The following is a 12657-nucleotide window of genomic DNA, read 5'->3' as shown; positions in this document are numbered from 1 at the left end:
TGGTAGTTGTCTGTTTAAGACCAGAATTAGCAGCACATCAATGGAAAGTGAAGGGTTTAATTTTCTGTCTGTACGGAGAATGGAAAGCTCAGATCCCAGCTAGGGGGATGCCTTATATTTTAATGAGACACAAATGGGGAGGCAAGGAATAACCTCAAATTAACCAACACTTAGGAAGAAAAAATTAACCTCTCAATTTGAGAAAATAGGCTCTGAACAATTATATCCTTAAAATGACCTACTGAGACAAAAGTAGAGCTGGGACCTAAACTGTCTTCTGAGTCTCCTTTATATCCTGTTTACAAAACCAAGTTTGTAAATCTTCGGTAGGAATATTGCTTACCGTATTTAGACGAAACCCAGACTGGCATAGTAAATTTGAGATGGTGAAAAATAAGTGAACATATTTTCTTCTCCTTTTTTTTAGAGGGCAGAAGAAGCAAGAATCCTAAGGTTTCCCTATCAAGATGTCATTCTGACATGATATGACAGACTTCTTCCATCTCTTACTCTGTTCTCTACCCAAACACATAGGAAATCTGGGTAAAATATAAACAAAACACCCAAGAGAGCTTGAAATAATGGAACAGCCCTAGGTATAGTTATGAAGGAGAATAAGGCATAGGAACAAGAAACTCTCAAGTAGCCCACAGTCTATTAAATAGACACAAGACAGGTATACACATATTGCCCGTACACTTTTCAGAAAACAATGTGCTATGGGAACTCAGCTTCTGTGAGGAAGCCTTCTGTCTGGGAGGAAGAGGAGGCAGGAAAATTGTTAAGAAGAGTCACAGTTAACTGGGCCTTTAAAAGTGAGTAGGACTGGGGGGCCTGCATGGTTCAGTTGGTTAAGCATCCAGCTCTTGATCTCAGCTCAGGTCATGATCCCAGGGTTGTGAGATCGAGATTAAGAGTCTCTCTCTCCTTCTCTCTCTGCCCCTTTCCCCAAGTCGTACACACACACACACACACACACACACACACACACACTCTCAAAATAAATAAATAATTTTTAAAAAGTGAGTAGGATTGAGAGATAAAAATTAGGGTAAGAGGATATCACAAGCGGGAAGAAGATTTGAGAAATATAACAAGAGGGTCATAAGGAGTCTTAAGCTTTTGAACCAAGTAAACCCACTCCTTGGATTGATCTAACTTGGGCAAAATAATTTTTAATTTGAAGGTGCTCATTCTATTATTGCCTATACTGTCTATACTAGCGAGACCTTGCGAACACCTGAAATGTCCAATCTTAGGAACGTGTTTAGTAAATTATGGCACACTAAAGGTAATGCAGCGCTTGACAGTGTTAATGATGATCAGGATATCTTAAAAATATAATCCTAAGTAAAAGTAGAATACAGAATAAGTACTTATGATTGCATTTATGTAAAATCTTTATTCTTGTAGAGAAGGGCCAGGTGATACCAGGCACAAATGAAAACAGTTATCCTAGGATAATGAACTTCCAGATGTTTATTCTTTTAAAGTTCTTCAATATTTTAAGTTAAGTTTTCTCGCCCTCTGCTTTTCTCCTCCATTTGCCTGTGCTCTCTATCTCTAATATAAATAAATAAATACACTTTCTAGTAATGATTTTTTTAAAAATGTTGTGCGGAGGCAGGAAGGATGGATCATGTTTTGGGGATGCACACAGCATGGATTGGCCTGGATAAAGCATGGGAAGTAATGAGAAAGAAGACTGGAAAGATACTTTAAAGCCAGGTTATGGAGGCATTTAAAGAGCATGTTAGGGAATTTAAAGTTTATTTGGTAGGCAGTGAGAAGAGATAGAAGGCTTTCAAGAAAGGAAGTGAGAGGGGCCGAACACAGATTTTTCTCACAACAGTATGTAATATATACAAGCCAAAGTAGGAAAAGAGTAGAGGCAGAGAAACCATTTAAAAGGCTAGTGCAGGTCACAGTGGTGACATGAATTGGGTGGTGACAGTAGAAATAAAAAGAGAATACTAGACATGGGAGAACTGGAAAATCAAAAACAACTTATTGACTCATTGAACACTGGAGGATGAGGAAGACAAAGAGTTTAAAGTTGAGTTTGAAATTCCATTCCTGGAATTTCCAATCCTGGAAGCCTGGATTGATGTTGGAGTCAGAAGATGAGGCTTCTGGGTGGGAGATGAGAAGTTCCCTTTGGATGTGCTAGTATAAGCTGCCTGTAAGGTGTCTGGTAGGCAAGAAAACCTGTAAATCTGCATTTACGAGAGTAATCAGGTATAAAGAGGTGGTTGTGGAATAATTCTCTTATAGGGAGTAGGTAAAGCCATGACAGCAGGTACGATAATGAAATATATGAAGAGAAAATTTTTTGAAAAGGACCTGGGACTTACCTACATTTAGGGATGAGAAAGAGCAAGAGGAGGTAAGAAGAACTAAGACAGAGCATTTAGTAAAAAAGAAGAATCAGGAAGGTTTAGGGCAATGTGAGACAAAGGGGAAGAGTTTCAGAAAGGAGATTAGCAGCAGTGTTAGGGGCTACTGAGAAATCGTAAGCTGAGTTAAAAAAATTTTGAATTTGGAGATAAAGACATGCCTGGATGAGCAGTGTCTGCAAGTGTGGGAAGAAGCCAGGTTGGAAGGCCACAGAGAGGACAGAGGAGTGACTAACGAGATAAAGTAGGCAGGAAATCTAGAAGACCTGGGAGGGTAAGCATCTCATGACAGAAGAACAATGGAATTTGAGGTTTTGGCAAGATTTAGGGACTATTGTAGGCTGAAAGACACCTTGAAAATAAGAAAAAGAACAAAAGAGATCTCTTCTGAAACAGGAGTGAATAGAGGAGAAATTTGAGGTGGGTGGAAGCTAATGTAGAACTATTGTTTAGTTGAGTAGGAGGCAAAATCACCTGCCTAGAGGAAGACCACTTGGTGACTTGGAGAGAAAAATTCGGAGCGGTCACTGTGGAAGTAAAGAAAAGCACTCCAATAGATTGGGAAATGGAATTTTGAAGATTCGACTTTACGGGTGGTATGTCCTTCAACTTAGCTCTCAAGACCTGGCACCATCTGGAATCCTCCTCTACGCTCATTTTGGTCAAGTCCACAAATCTGTCTCACCCTGTGACTTGGCTCATGTTCTCTTTACCTCCGATAGCATTCTCAGTTGCATCTAATCATTTCCACTTTTCATTCAAAGAACAGCTCAAATTTCTTATCTCTGTCAAAGCTTCTGGAGTGGTTCAACTCCATCTTTTCTGAGGCCTTTATGAGACTTTTGGTGTTTATGACAGAAAAAGTGAAGTTATCAGGAAAACTTGCTCTTTAATAGCAATCTCCTGAGCACACAAATTTTAACCCTGGGGATTAATACATTAATTAGATAATGCCAGGGTTTGAGGTTCTTCCTAAATCCGTGTGACCACAAACATGTCAGCCCTTCATTGCATGTTACTGCATAGCAGCATTCAATGTTAGACCAACGCCTTAAAGTCATCTGGTGGCCAGCACATAGTAGTAATGGGGGTGGTAGTAGTTAATCAACATGTAGTACAGATTATGTTCCAGACAACTCAGCACGTGGTAGGGATTCAGTAAATTTGTTAAACTCCCCACCATTTTACCATCTTGAGGTGGAAGGAACACCATCACAGGACCAGTCACCAGTCACTGAGCCCCAGGAAGGCCTGCTAGACCTACCATCATGGAAGTGGATCATTTTTGTGGACCTAGTCTCAACCCCACAGCTCCCCAGTTTTCTAGGCTAGCTGGATTGCCTCATGTATGTCTGCTTTGCGTTTATGAAAAGAAAAAAAAGAATTCTGGCATCAAATTCATATTATCTTTCCACTTAGGGGAAACGGTTGGCAGAGGAACAAATAAGGGATTGCAACATGTTATCAAGGATGAGAGTTGTTCAGAGGAAAAGGATTAGGCAAACAGCAGTGCTTTATTTCCATTGTTAATCATTCACTAGGCCAGTAGAAAGTCTCTCCTCTTCCATTATAATCAGCCATCCCTGAGCAGCCAACTACAGGGCTGAATTCAGGGGCTCTTTGGTGGTGCAATTACTAGCTAGCTTCAGGGTGCTCTGGTAAACTGTTCTGGGGAGAAGCTAAAACTGTTAGAGATCCAGACGCTTTCCTCCCTTGAGAAACAACCTGAGGGACCACAATAGATTCTTCTACTTCTTCCTCAGCTACACGCAGGTCAGTGGATTATTTGGGGTAACTTGGGGGGAAAGGCTGGTGGTTTGGCCCTATAAGGAGGGCAAGATTAGAAAGATAAGACAAACGGAAACTTGGGGGTATTTTCAGCAGAAACCTTTTCAGGAGGCCTGCATTAGGGATTTGTGTGATTTGAAAAGTACTTTTAGTCCCTCTGAGCTTAAACTTTTTGTTATAAATGGGGGAGTCATAGTGCATATTAATAAACTAAAGCAGAAAGGAAGTAAGATGTCATTCTTGTTTTTGTATCTACAAGTCAAGTGTATTTGTTCATTGATTCTTTACCATCTCTCTACAAAGGGGAGTTGAGGAAGGATGTAAATCACACTACCCAGGGGGGTTCATGGAAGACCTAGTTTTTAAAGTCTACATTCTAAAAATTTATGCAGTGCCCTTTGGAGATTTTATTAACCGTTCCATATCTCCTCCAACACCAAAAGCAAAGAAAGATCTTTTGATTTGATATTAAGAACATATTGGTCAGTCTCCAGTTAGTTTCTGAAACTAGAAGCCCTAATTGTTCTTACTTCCTTTCTTTTCTTCACTTTCTGATTCTGGCAATGTTGGTTACTCTTCCTTCTTGAATTTCCTTCTCTCTTAATTGGGCAGGACACAATACTACTCAACTCCTCAACCACTCTTAGCTGAGTTTTGTTCTTTCCCTAAATATGTAGTACAAATGGAATGAAAAAAAAGTTTCCAGAGTGGGCAGAAGTATCAGAGAAGGTTGTATTAAGTGTAGTGATACACTTGAATAATATGAGCACACAAGAAAGGAGGTGATTTTAGATAAAGAGATTCTAGGAAGGAGGTAAAAGTGTGGAAGCAAGTTCTTTCTGGAATCTGAAAGTGATGTGGTTGAGTGTGCAGGTGTAAACAAGGAGATATCAGCTGAGACTGGAGAAAAATATATCCCTTTCCAGAGATATCCAAGTTTTAAAAGAGGAAGTGTAGACAAAATAAATAGATGGACTTAAAAAGTAATCTCTAAGTAGAGGATCTGGGTGGCTCAGTCAATTGAGAAGGGTCCAATTCTTGATTTCGGTTCAAGTCATGATCCCAGGGTCATGGAATCCAGTCTTGTGTTGGACTCTGCACTGAGAGTGGAACCTGCTTAATATTCCTTCTCTTTCTCTTTCCCTCTGCCCCTCCCCACCCACTCTCTCTAAAAAATAATAAAAATAATCTCTAATGAAAGGAGAAATTTAGGGGCTGAGAATTTTCATAGCACCTCCTAAGTTGTACTGCACTGCACCTGCCATAAATAGCATTTAAAAAATGTTTATTTATTTATTTTGAGAGAGAAAGAGTGGGGCAAGGGCAGAGAGAGAGAGAGGGAGAGAGAGAATCCTAAGCAGGCTCTGTGCTATCAATGCAAAGCCTGTTGTAGGGCTCAATCTCAAGCCATGAGATCATGACTTGAGCTGAAATCAAAAGTCAGTCACTCAAGGGTCTCTGGGTTGCTCAGTCATTTAAGCATCTAACTTTGGCTCAGTTCATGATCTCACACTCTGTGAGTTCGAGCCCCTGCATCTGGCTCCGTGCTGACAGCTAAGAGCCAGGGGCCTACTTCAGCCTCTGTCTCCTTCTCTTTCTGTGCCTCCCATGCTTGTACTCTGTCTCTCTCTGTCAAAAATTAAAAAATAAATAAAAGACTCAGGTGCTTAACCAACTGAGCCAACCCGGCACCCCATCAACCATATTTTTCAACAGACACCTGCCATGTTGACTATAGCTCTTGAGTTGGTTTCACTTTTCTAGGAATTTAAAAGGTGATGATGTCATTGAAATGCGAGGGTATTTATTAGGGAAGTCTTAGCTTTTCACTGGGCAGCTAATAGAATTCTAGACTTTGTATGGAATGGAAAGATGATCTAAGTTTTCTGTCATTATTTGTGAGGTGAGAAACTGAGACCCAAGGAGCTGACATGGCCGCTTCAAGATAACAGAATTAGACTGTGGTAAGACTGAGGCTCAAATTCAGGTCCTTGACTCACAAGTCCTAGCCTCCATCCCCGTCCTCTGTGCTCTGCCGAATCCTGTGTGGGTTCTGCCAAGGAACCACAAGGAGTAGTGATGGTGACCTGCGGATATCACCCCTGGCCCACTGAGCCACCAGTCTTAAGTTCAACTGAGAACCAGTGAGGAAAGTGGGATCACTGTACCATTTAAGTCTTCAAAACGTACAAAGCACCTCACAGCATGATTCCATTTGGTCCTTGGTAAGGTAGTTAATCATTCTTACTCTGAAAGTAAAACTATATTGATTTTTATTTATTTCACATTTATTGGATAACTACTATATCAGCTCCAATATCAGGTCAACACTAGGAAGTTGAATAAACATCTTTGTCTTCAGAGGACCCACAATCTATTTTAAGAGGCAAAAGTGAATAGATAGTGAATAGATACAATACAATGTGGTATTACAATTAAGGTATCAGCAAAATACTAGGGCAGCATGGAAGAGGCAGATATGTCTCAGTGAGGTTGGACAATTTGTCATTAAGGAGGTGACATTTGATCTGGACAGTGAATCAGGAGGAGTTTGGGAGTTAAGCACATCCATGTACATAAGATATTATATGCAAATGCTTGCAGGTATTTAAATCAATCCAGGATGTGTTTTGGGAAAGGTAAGCACCTGCATGAAGTTGAAGTGCAGTGTTTTAAGTGAGCAGAGACAGAGGGGTGTTTGGGAGAGGTATGGAAGCCTAGTAAATGGGGAACCATAGGAGTTATTAAGTAAACTGATTTTTAGGAATATAACAACATCAGCCTGGATGCTGGCTTACATGTTTGGAGGTTTCTGCAGTGACTGAGGGTGGGTGAAGGGAATTATGAGAACCTAAACCCGGACTATGGGCAAGGGTTGTAGAAGAAAGTGACAGATCTTAGTGCTGCTATGGCCAATGTAATAGGACTTGGAGACCCTGAATATGGGAAGGCTCAAGAGAGAGGAGGCTAGGATGACTCAGATGTCTAGTCTGGGAGGCTGCGTGGAGACGATTACTTTAGCTGAGACCTTTGACACGGGGCAAACGTGGTGGCAAGAAGATAGTGGGTTTCATTTGGGATATGTTGGATTCAGGGTGCCTGGGAGATACAAACGAAGCAGTTGGAACCTTGGGAATTATACCTGAAGCTTAAAAATAAAAAGGAGTAAAGATTTTTGCCTCAGTAAGAAATCTCACAGTTACCAGGGGCTGGAAGGTTGGGGAAATATGGAAAACTTAGTAAAGGATTATAAATTTTCATCTTGTAGGATGAAGAGGTACCAAGGATCTAAAATAAAACATGCTGACTATATTTGAGAACACTGTATGTATAACTGAAATTTGTTAAGAAACTAGAACTTAAATGTTCTCACCCACAAAAAAAGGATAAGTATGTGAGCTGGTAGATGTGTTCATTAACAAGATGGGGGGCAGGGCTGCAGGGTGGCAAGGGGATAGTGGGGTAGTCCTTTCTCAAGGTGCACAAATATCAAATCACAATGCTCTGTGCTGAAAATCATACAATCTAGTCACTTACAGTACAATAAAGCTGATATTTAAAAAAAAGAAATCCAACAGAGTGAAAAGTTTGAGTTTACTTTCTGGATTACAAGTGAAAAGTCTACTGATTTTATTTCTGGATTTCCAAAGAAAACTCACAGGTGTGTGTTACAGTAAAAAACAGCAATATAATTAAAACATGACCCCAGACAAAAAAATAATTTGGGAAGATAACCAGTTGGACTTATAGATTTTCTGGAGTTAAATGTTACATTCAAGCAGCAGAGCTGTTATCTCTAAAGTCCAGAAATAACCTCTGCAAGGTCAGTTTTATGACGCAGGTATCTGCTTTTGTGAAGCGACAGGGGAAGACAAAATACTTCCTCCTTATTTTGCTGAGATTTCTTTCACTGACTTTTAGAAACGTTCAAAGTTTGAAGACTCAAAATTTACATATGGCTCTGAATAGGGCAGAATAAGATTTTTGTTGACAAGGGAGTTTAAGAAGCATGTAAAGCTTTTGCACCTACAGGAGACAGTTGGGCTGAGAGGTCTGTGAGTGATTCATGGGTGGCAGTCAAAGTCACAGGAGTAGGTGAGTTCCTCTCAGGAAGACAATGAAGACTGAGGGAAGAAGGAACCCCCAGAACAGGCTCCTATGGGTGCCAAGGTCTCTGCTCTGGGTGTAGCATTGTGTCTTACGATCTCCAAAGGCCACAATGAAGATCCAACCAATAGCTTCTGGTCCAAGTCCAATGGGCCTTCCTCTGCACTGGCGTTTAATTGAAGTTTCCTCGTGATGTAGGCAAATGTCATTGTAATTGTACATCATTATTCTGATGATGTTTTGACTCAAGGAATTCTGATCCTGTTAGGGTCATGTGCCAACCCCAATCCCATCACTTTCTCCTCTAACATTTCTTCTCCGTGTTTTCTGGGTTCCAGCTGTGCACCACACCAAGCTACCTTGCAGCAATTTTGAGGAACATGTAGAGTTTTCATTCCTGTTTTATAAAAGAGGAAATTGAAGCTTAGCAGAGCTGCATACCCTGTCCAGGGCCACACAATTCCCATCTGGCGGAACTAGGAGATTCAATCCACATGGCCTGGATCTGACTCCAGAGCCCATGCCCTGGGGCCCGGCCACATAGTGTCCTCTTGGGTGCCTAGTGTCTTGGATCACTGTGTCTGTGGCCTTGGTGTGAGGCTGAGTGATATGAATTCCTCACCCTAGTGTAGGGTCTGTATGTGTGGCTGCCTTTTGTCTCATGTCATAGCCTGCGGAGGGAGGAGAACTAGTTTTTGTTCATTCTTTCCCTCCTCACTGTCCTCTGCTGAATGGTTAAAGATATGATGACTTCAGGTTAAGGATGGGGAAGAGCCTGGAGTGAAATCACTGTGGTCTGTTCTCATTAATAGACAGGTGTGCCTTACCTTAAAATCAGTAGGGACTCAGGGGCTCGTGGGTGGCTCAGTTGGTTAAGCATCCAACTCTTGGTTTCAGCTCAGGTCATGAGATCATGGCTCATCGGTTCGAGCCCAGACTCTGCACTGATAGTGCACAGCCTGCTTGGGATTCTCTCTATCTCCCTCTCTCTCTGCCCCTCCCAATCTCTCTCTTTCTCAAAATAAATAAATAAACTTTAAAAAAATTAAAAAAATAAAATCAGTTAAACTCTGACCTTGATAAAATAAACACTGAAAGAGTAGATAAGGATGTGGGGCAATATTATTTTTCATTAAAACATTTTATCACTAGGTGCTTTTCTGAAAAACATTTTTTTATTACATTTATTTATTTTTTGAGAGATAAAGTGAGACAGGGCATGAGCAGGGAGGGCCAGAGAGAGAAGGAGACACAGAATCTGAAGCAGGCTCCAGTCTCTGAGCAAGCTGTTAGCACAAAGCCCAATGCAGGGCTCGAACTCACCAACTGTGAGATCATGACCTGAGCCAAAGTAGGACACTTAACTGACTGAGCCACTCAGGTCCCCACTAGATGCTTTTTAAAAAATGTTTATTCATTTTTGAGAGAGAGTGTGAGCAGGGGATGGATACAGAGAGGGGAAGGGACAGAAAATCCAAAGTGGGCTCTGTGCTGACATCAGAGAGCCTGACCTGGGGCTCAAACTGACAACCACAAGATCATGACCTGAGCCTAAGGTGAACACTTAACCACTGAGCCACCTAGGCACCCCATCACTAAATACTTCTGAATGTGAATTCAACAAATATTTATTGAGCACTTTAACTGTGTGAGGCACAGTGCTAGGTACCAGGTGGGGCAGAGGCAAGTAAGAACCCACCTCTAACTTCAAGGACCTTGTGGTCTAGTGTTGCAGACCAACTATGGATGTTCATTATAAACCAAATCAGAATCAAAATTATAAACACTGAGTTGTAATTGGAATACGGAGACTGGCTTGGAAGAAAAAAGAGGACATTGGAAAAGGGGCTGGCGGAATGAGTAGGAATTAAAGAGGGAAGAAGGACCATCAGGTCATATGGGCAGAAGCATCAGAGGAAAGTATTTGGGACTGTCATGGATCCAGGCTGTTCAGGTCAGCCAAAGCATGGGGGCTCAGACAAACCCCTGAACAGTTCTTTGCCAGAAGCCAGTTGAGTGAATGCCAGTTCCCGAAGGATAAGTTTGCTGAAATCATTTTGCTGAATTTATCAGATTATCAATTTACTGAACATTATTTTATTTTTTTTAAAACATAACTTATTGCCAAGTTGGCTAACATACAGTGTGTACAGTGTGCTCTTGGTTTTGGGGGTAGATTCCCATGATTCATCACCTACATATAACCCAGTGCTCATCCCAACAAGTGCCCTCCTCAATACCCATCTCCCATTTTCCTCTCTCCCCCACCACTCCCACTCTCAGTTCGTTCTCTGTATCTAAGAGTCTCTTATGGTTTGCCTCCCTCCCTCTCTATTTGTAACTGTGTTTTACCCCTTCCCTTTCCCTACAGTCTTCTCTTAAGTTTCTCAAGTTCCACATATGAGTGAAAACATATGATATCTGTCTTTCTCTAACTGACTTATTTCACTTAGCATAATACCCTCCAGTCCCATCCACATTGCTGCAAATGGCATGATTTCATTCTTTCTCATTGCCAAGTAGTATTCCATTGTGTGTGTGTGTGTGTGTGTGTGTGTGTGTATCTTCTTTATCCATTAATCAGTTCTGAACATTGTTTTGAATATGCATTTTGAATATACTCAATGATTAGAAATATATTAATTTTGAACATAATTAATGCATACATTCTTTGTAGCAGTATTGTAAGTATTTCTTTTCAAATTCTTAAAGGTAGGGATTTAATCTTATAGCTGTGTTTTTATAAATATTCTCATGAATATTTCCTGAGTATATCTAATGTGTATATTTTTATTGTGAACATAACAACCACAACAATTCATATAAGTAATTTTCAGTTTATACTATTAGCCTCTTGAGTTTTTATAAACAAATTCTATTTTGCCAACACATTGGTATTTTTATTTTATTTTTTAAATTAGAAACAGTTTCCATTTAATTTTTAAAAATATTATGGGTATTCTCTTTCTTCAATTTCACTGAAATTCAACAAACATGAACTTATAAAAAATTAAAGAAACTCATTTCTACAGTGTTTACAGTTCATAGCAATTTTCTTTGGATGGGAGAAATTTATCATATTTGCAAATTTCACAGATGATTTGGTGGATGGTTTTTCACTACGTGGAACCAGCCTTACCCCCATCTGTCTCTTGTCTCATCCAGATTGTTAAGCAAGAGGAAAACAGAGACTAGAGTTCAGGAAGGAGAAAAGAGAGGGGCAAACAAAGAAGAAAGGGGATCAAAATCTGGTCCTGGCTCCTTTCCACCTCTTTAGACAGCCTCAATGTATTGAGTACAAATTTTGAAAACATATTTTAGTAAGCAAATGCATTTGATAAGTTGATCATCGGACTGAATTTCTTTTTCAGCGGAACTGTCCTAGCAGCCGTGTTTGGGGCTCAGGGGCTAGATGGAGCATCAGGTGGATTGCCCAAAGCTGACAGCAGATAAAGGAATGGTCTCTTCAGAACTGAACTGTGGAAAGAGAAGATTAATGAGCCATTACTCAATGAGGACATTAGGCCCCTCCACATAGTGTGAAGCATCATTATAAACTTTTTTCTCCCAGTAATGTGGGATAGAAATATAGGTCATCAAACATTTTTTTTCTTCTATAATGTGGGATAGAAACATCTCTGAGAGGAATTTTGAGGTCACTCCTTTATTTAAACAATATGTATATACTATGAATTATGGACACATGGGGAGTGTAGAATTATCTGGATCTAATAGGTATCAGAATAAAAGATAAAATTTAGTATTTCCTTAGGAGTTAACTTCATACAGTCCTTTGAAAACAAGGACCAGTTTTAAAATGTTTAGTTATTTTTGAGAGAGAAAGACAGTGTAAGCGGGAGAGGGGCAGACAGAGAGGGAGACACAGAATCTGAAACAGGTTCCAGGCTCTTAGCTGTCAGCACAGAGCCCAATGTGGTGCTCGAACTCACGACCCGCGGGATCATGACCTGAGTTGAAGTCGGCTATTTAACCGATTGCGGCACCCAGGCGTCCCAGAGAACATGGACTATTTTTAATGTAAATTTAAAACACATTGTTTTCCCCAAGGGGAACAGGAGTCGTGGAGAGAAAAATATCCTTCATGATTTTGCTTGAAACAAGTCTTTAAATAGTCTGATTAAATAACGAAAGTACACTTGTCACTTAAATTCTTACTTTGCTTATCTTCATGTATATCTATAGTTATCAGTATCTCTCTATAAACCATTCTTTCAAAACTGCAAATTGCTTGGTGGTTTATTGTCTTTGTTGACAGTTGTCATGAGGAACTGTCAATATTACACAGATCTGGCTCCTTTTCTCTGTCTTATCATTTTCCTGCCTTTGGGTTTGGTTTGGTTTTACA

At 40.3% G+C, this 12657-nt stretch overlaps 1 protein-coding gene across 2 annotated transcripts in view; it reads left to right on the top strand.

Annotated features, from left to right (window-relative positions):
• Nucleotides 1–3995: 3995 nt before the first annotated feature.
• The window catches only part of LOC115288251 (C4b-binding protein alpha chain-like), a 51946-nt gene continuing 43284 nt past the window's right edge, over nucleotides 3996–12657 (top strand). Inside the window, exon 1 of one of the 2 annotated variants that reach the window (XM_029935379.1) lies at nucleotides 3996–4169. The gene's annotated coding sequence lies outside the window, so the exon portion shown is untranslated. The remainder of the gene's footprint in view (nucleotides 4170–12657) is intronic. The other variant, XM_029935380.1, reaches the window with a different exon arrangement.

Source organism: Suricata suricatta, chromosome 3 (genome assembly GCF_006229205.1).
Source record: "Suricata suricatta isolate VVHF042 chromosome 3, meerkat_22Aug2017_6uvM2_HiC, whole genome shotgun sequence".
NCBI lineage: Eukaryota > Metazoa > Chordata > Mammalia > Carnivora > Herpestidae > Suricata > Suricata suricatta.
Note: the sequence above shows the minus strand (reverse complement) of the source record. Positions and strands in the feature narration are given on the sequence as shown.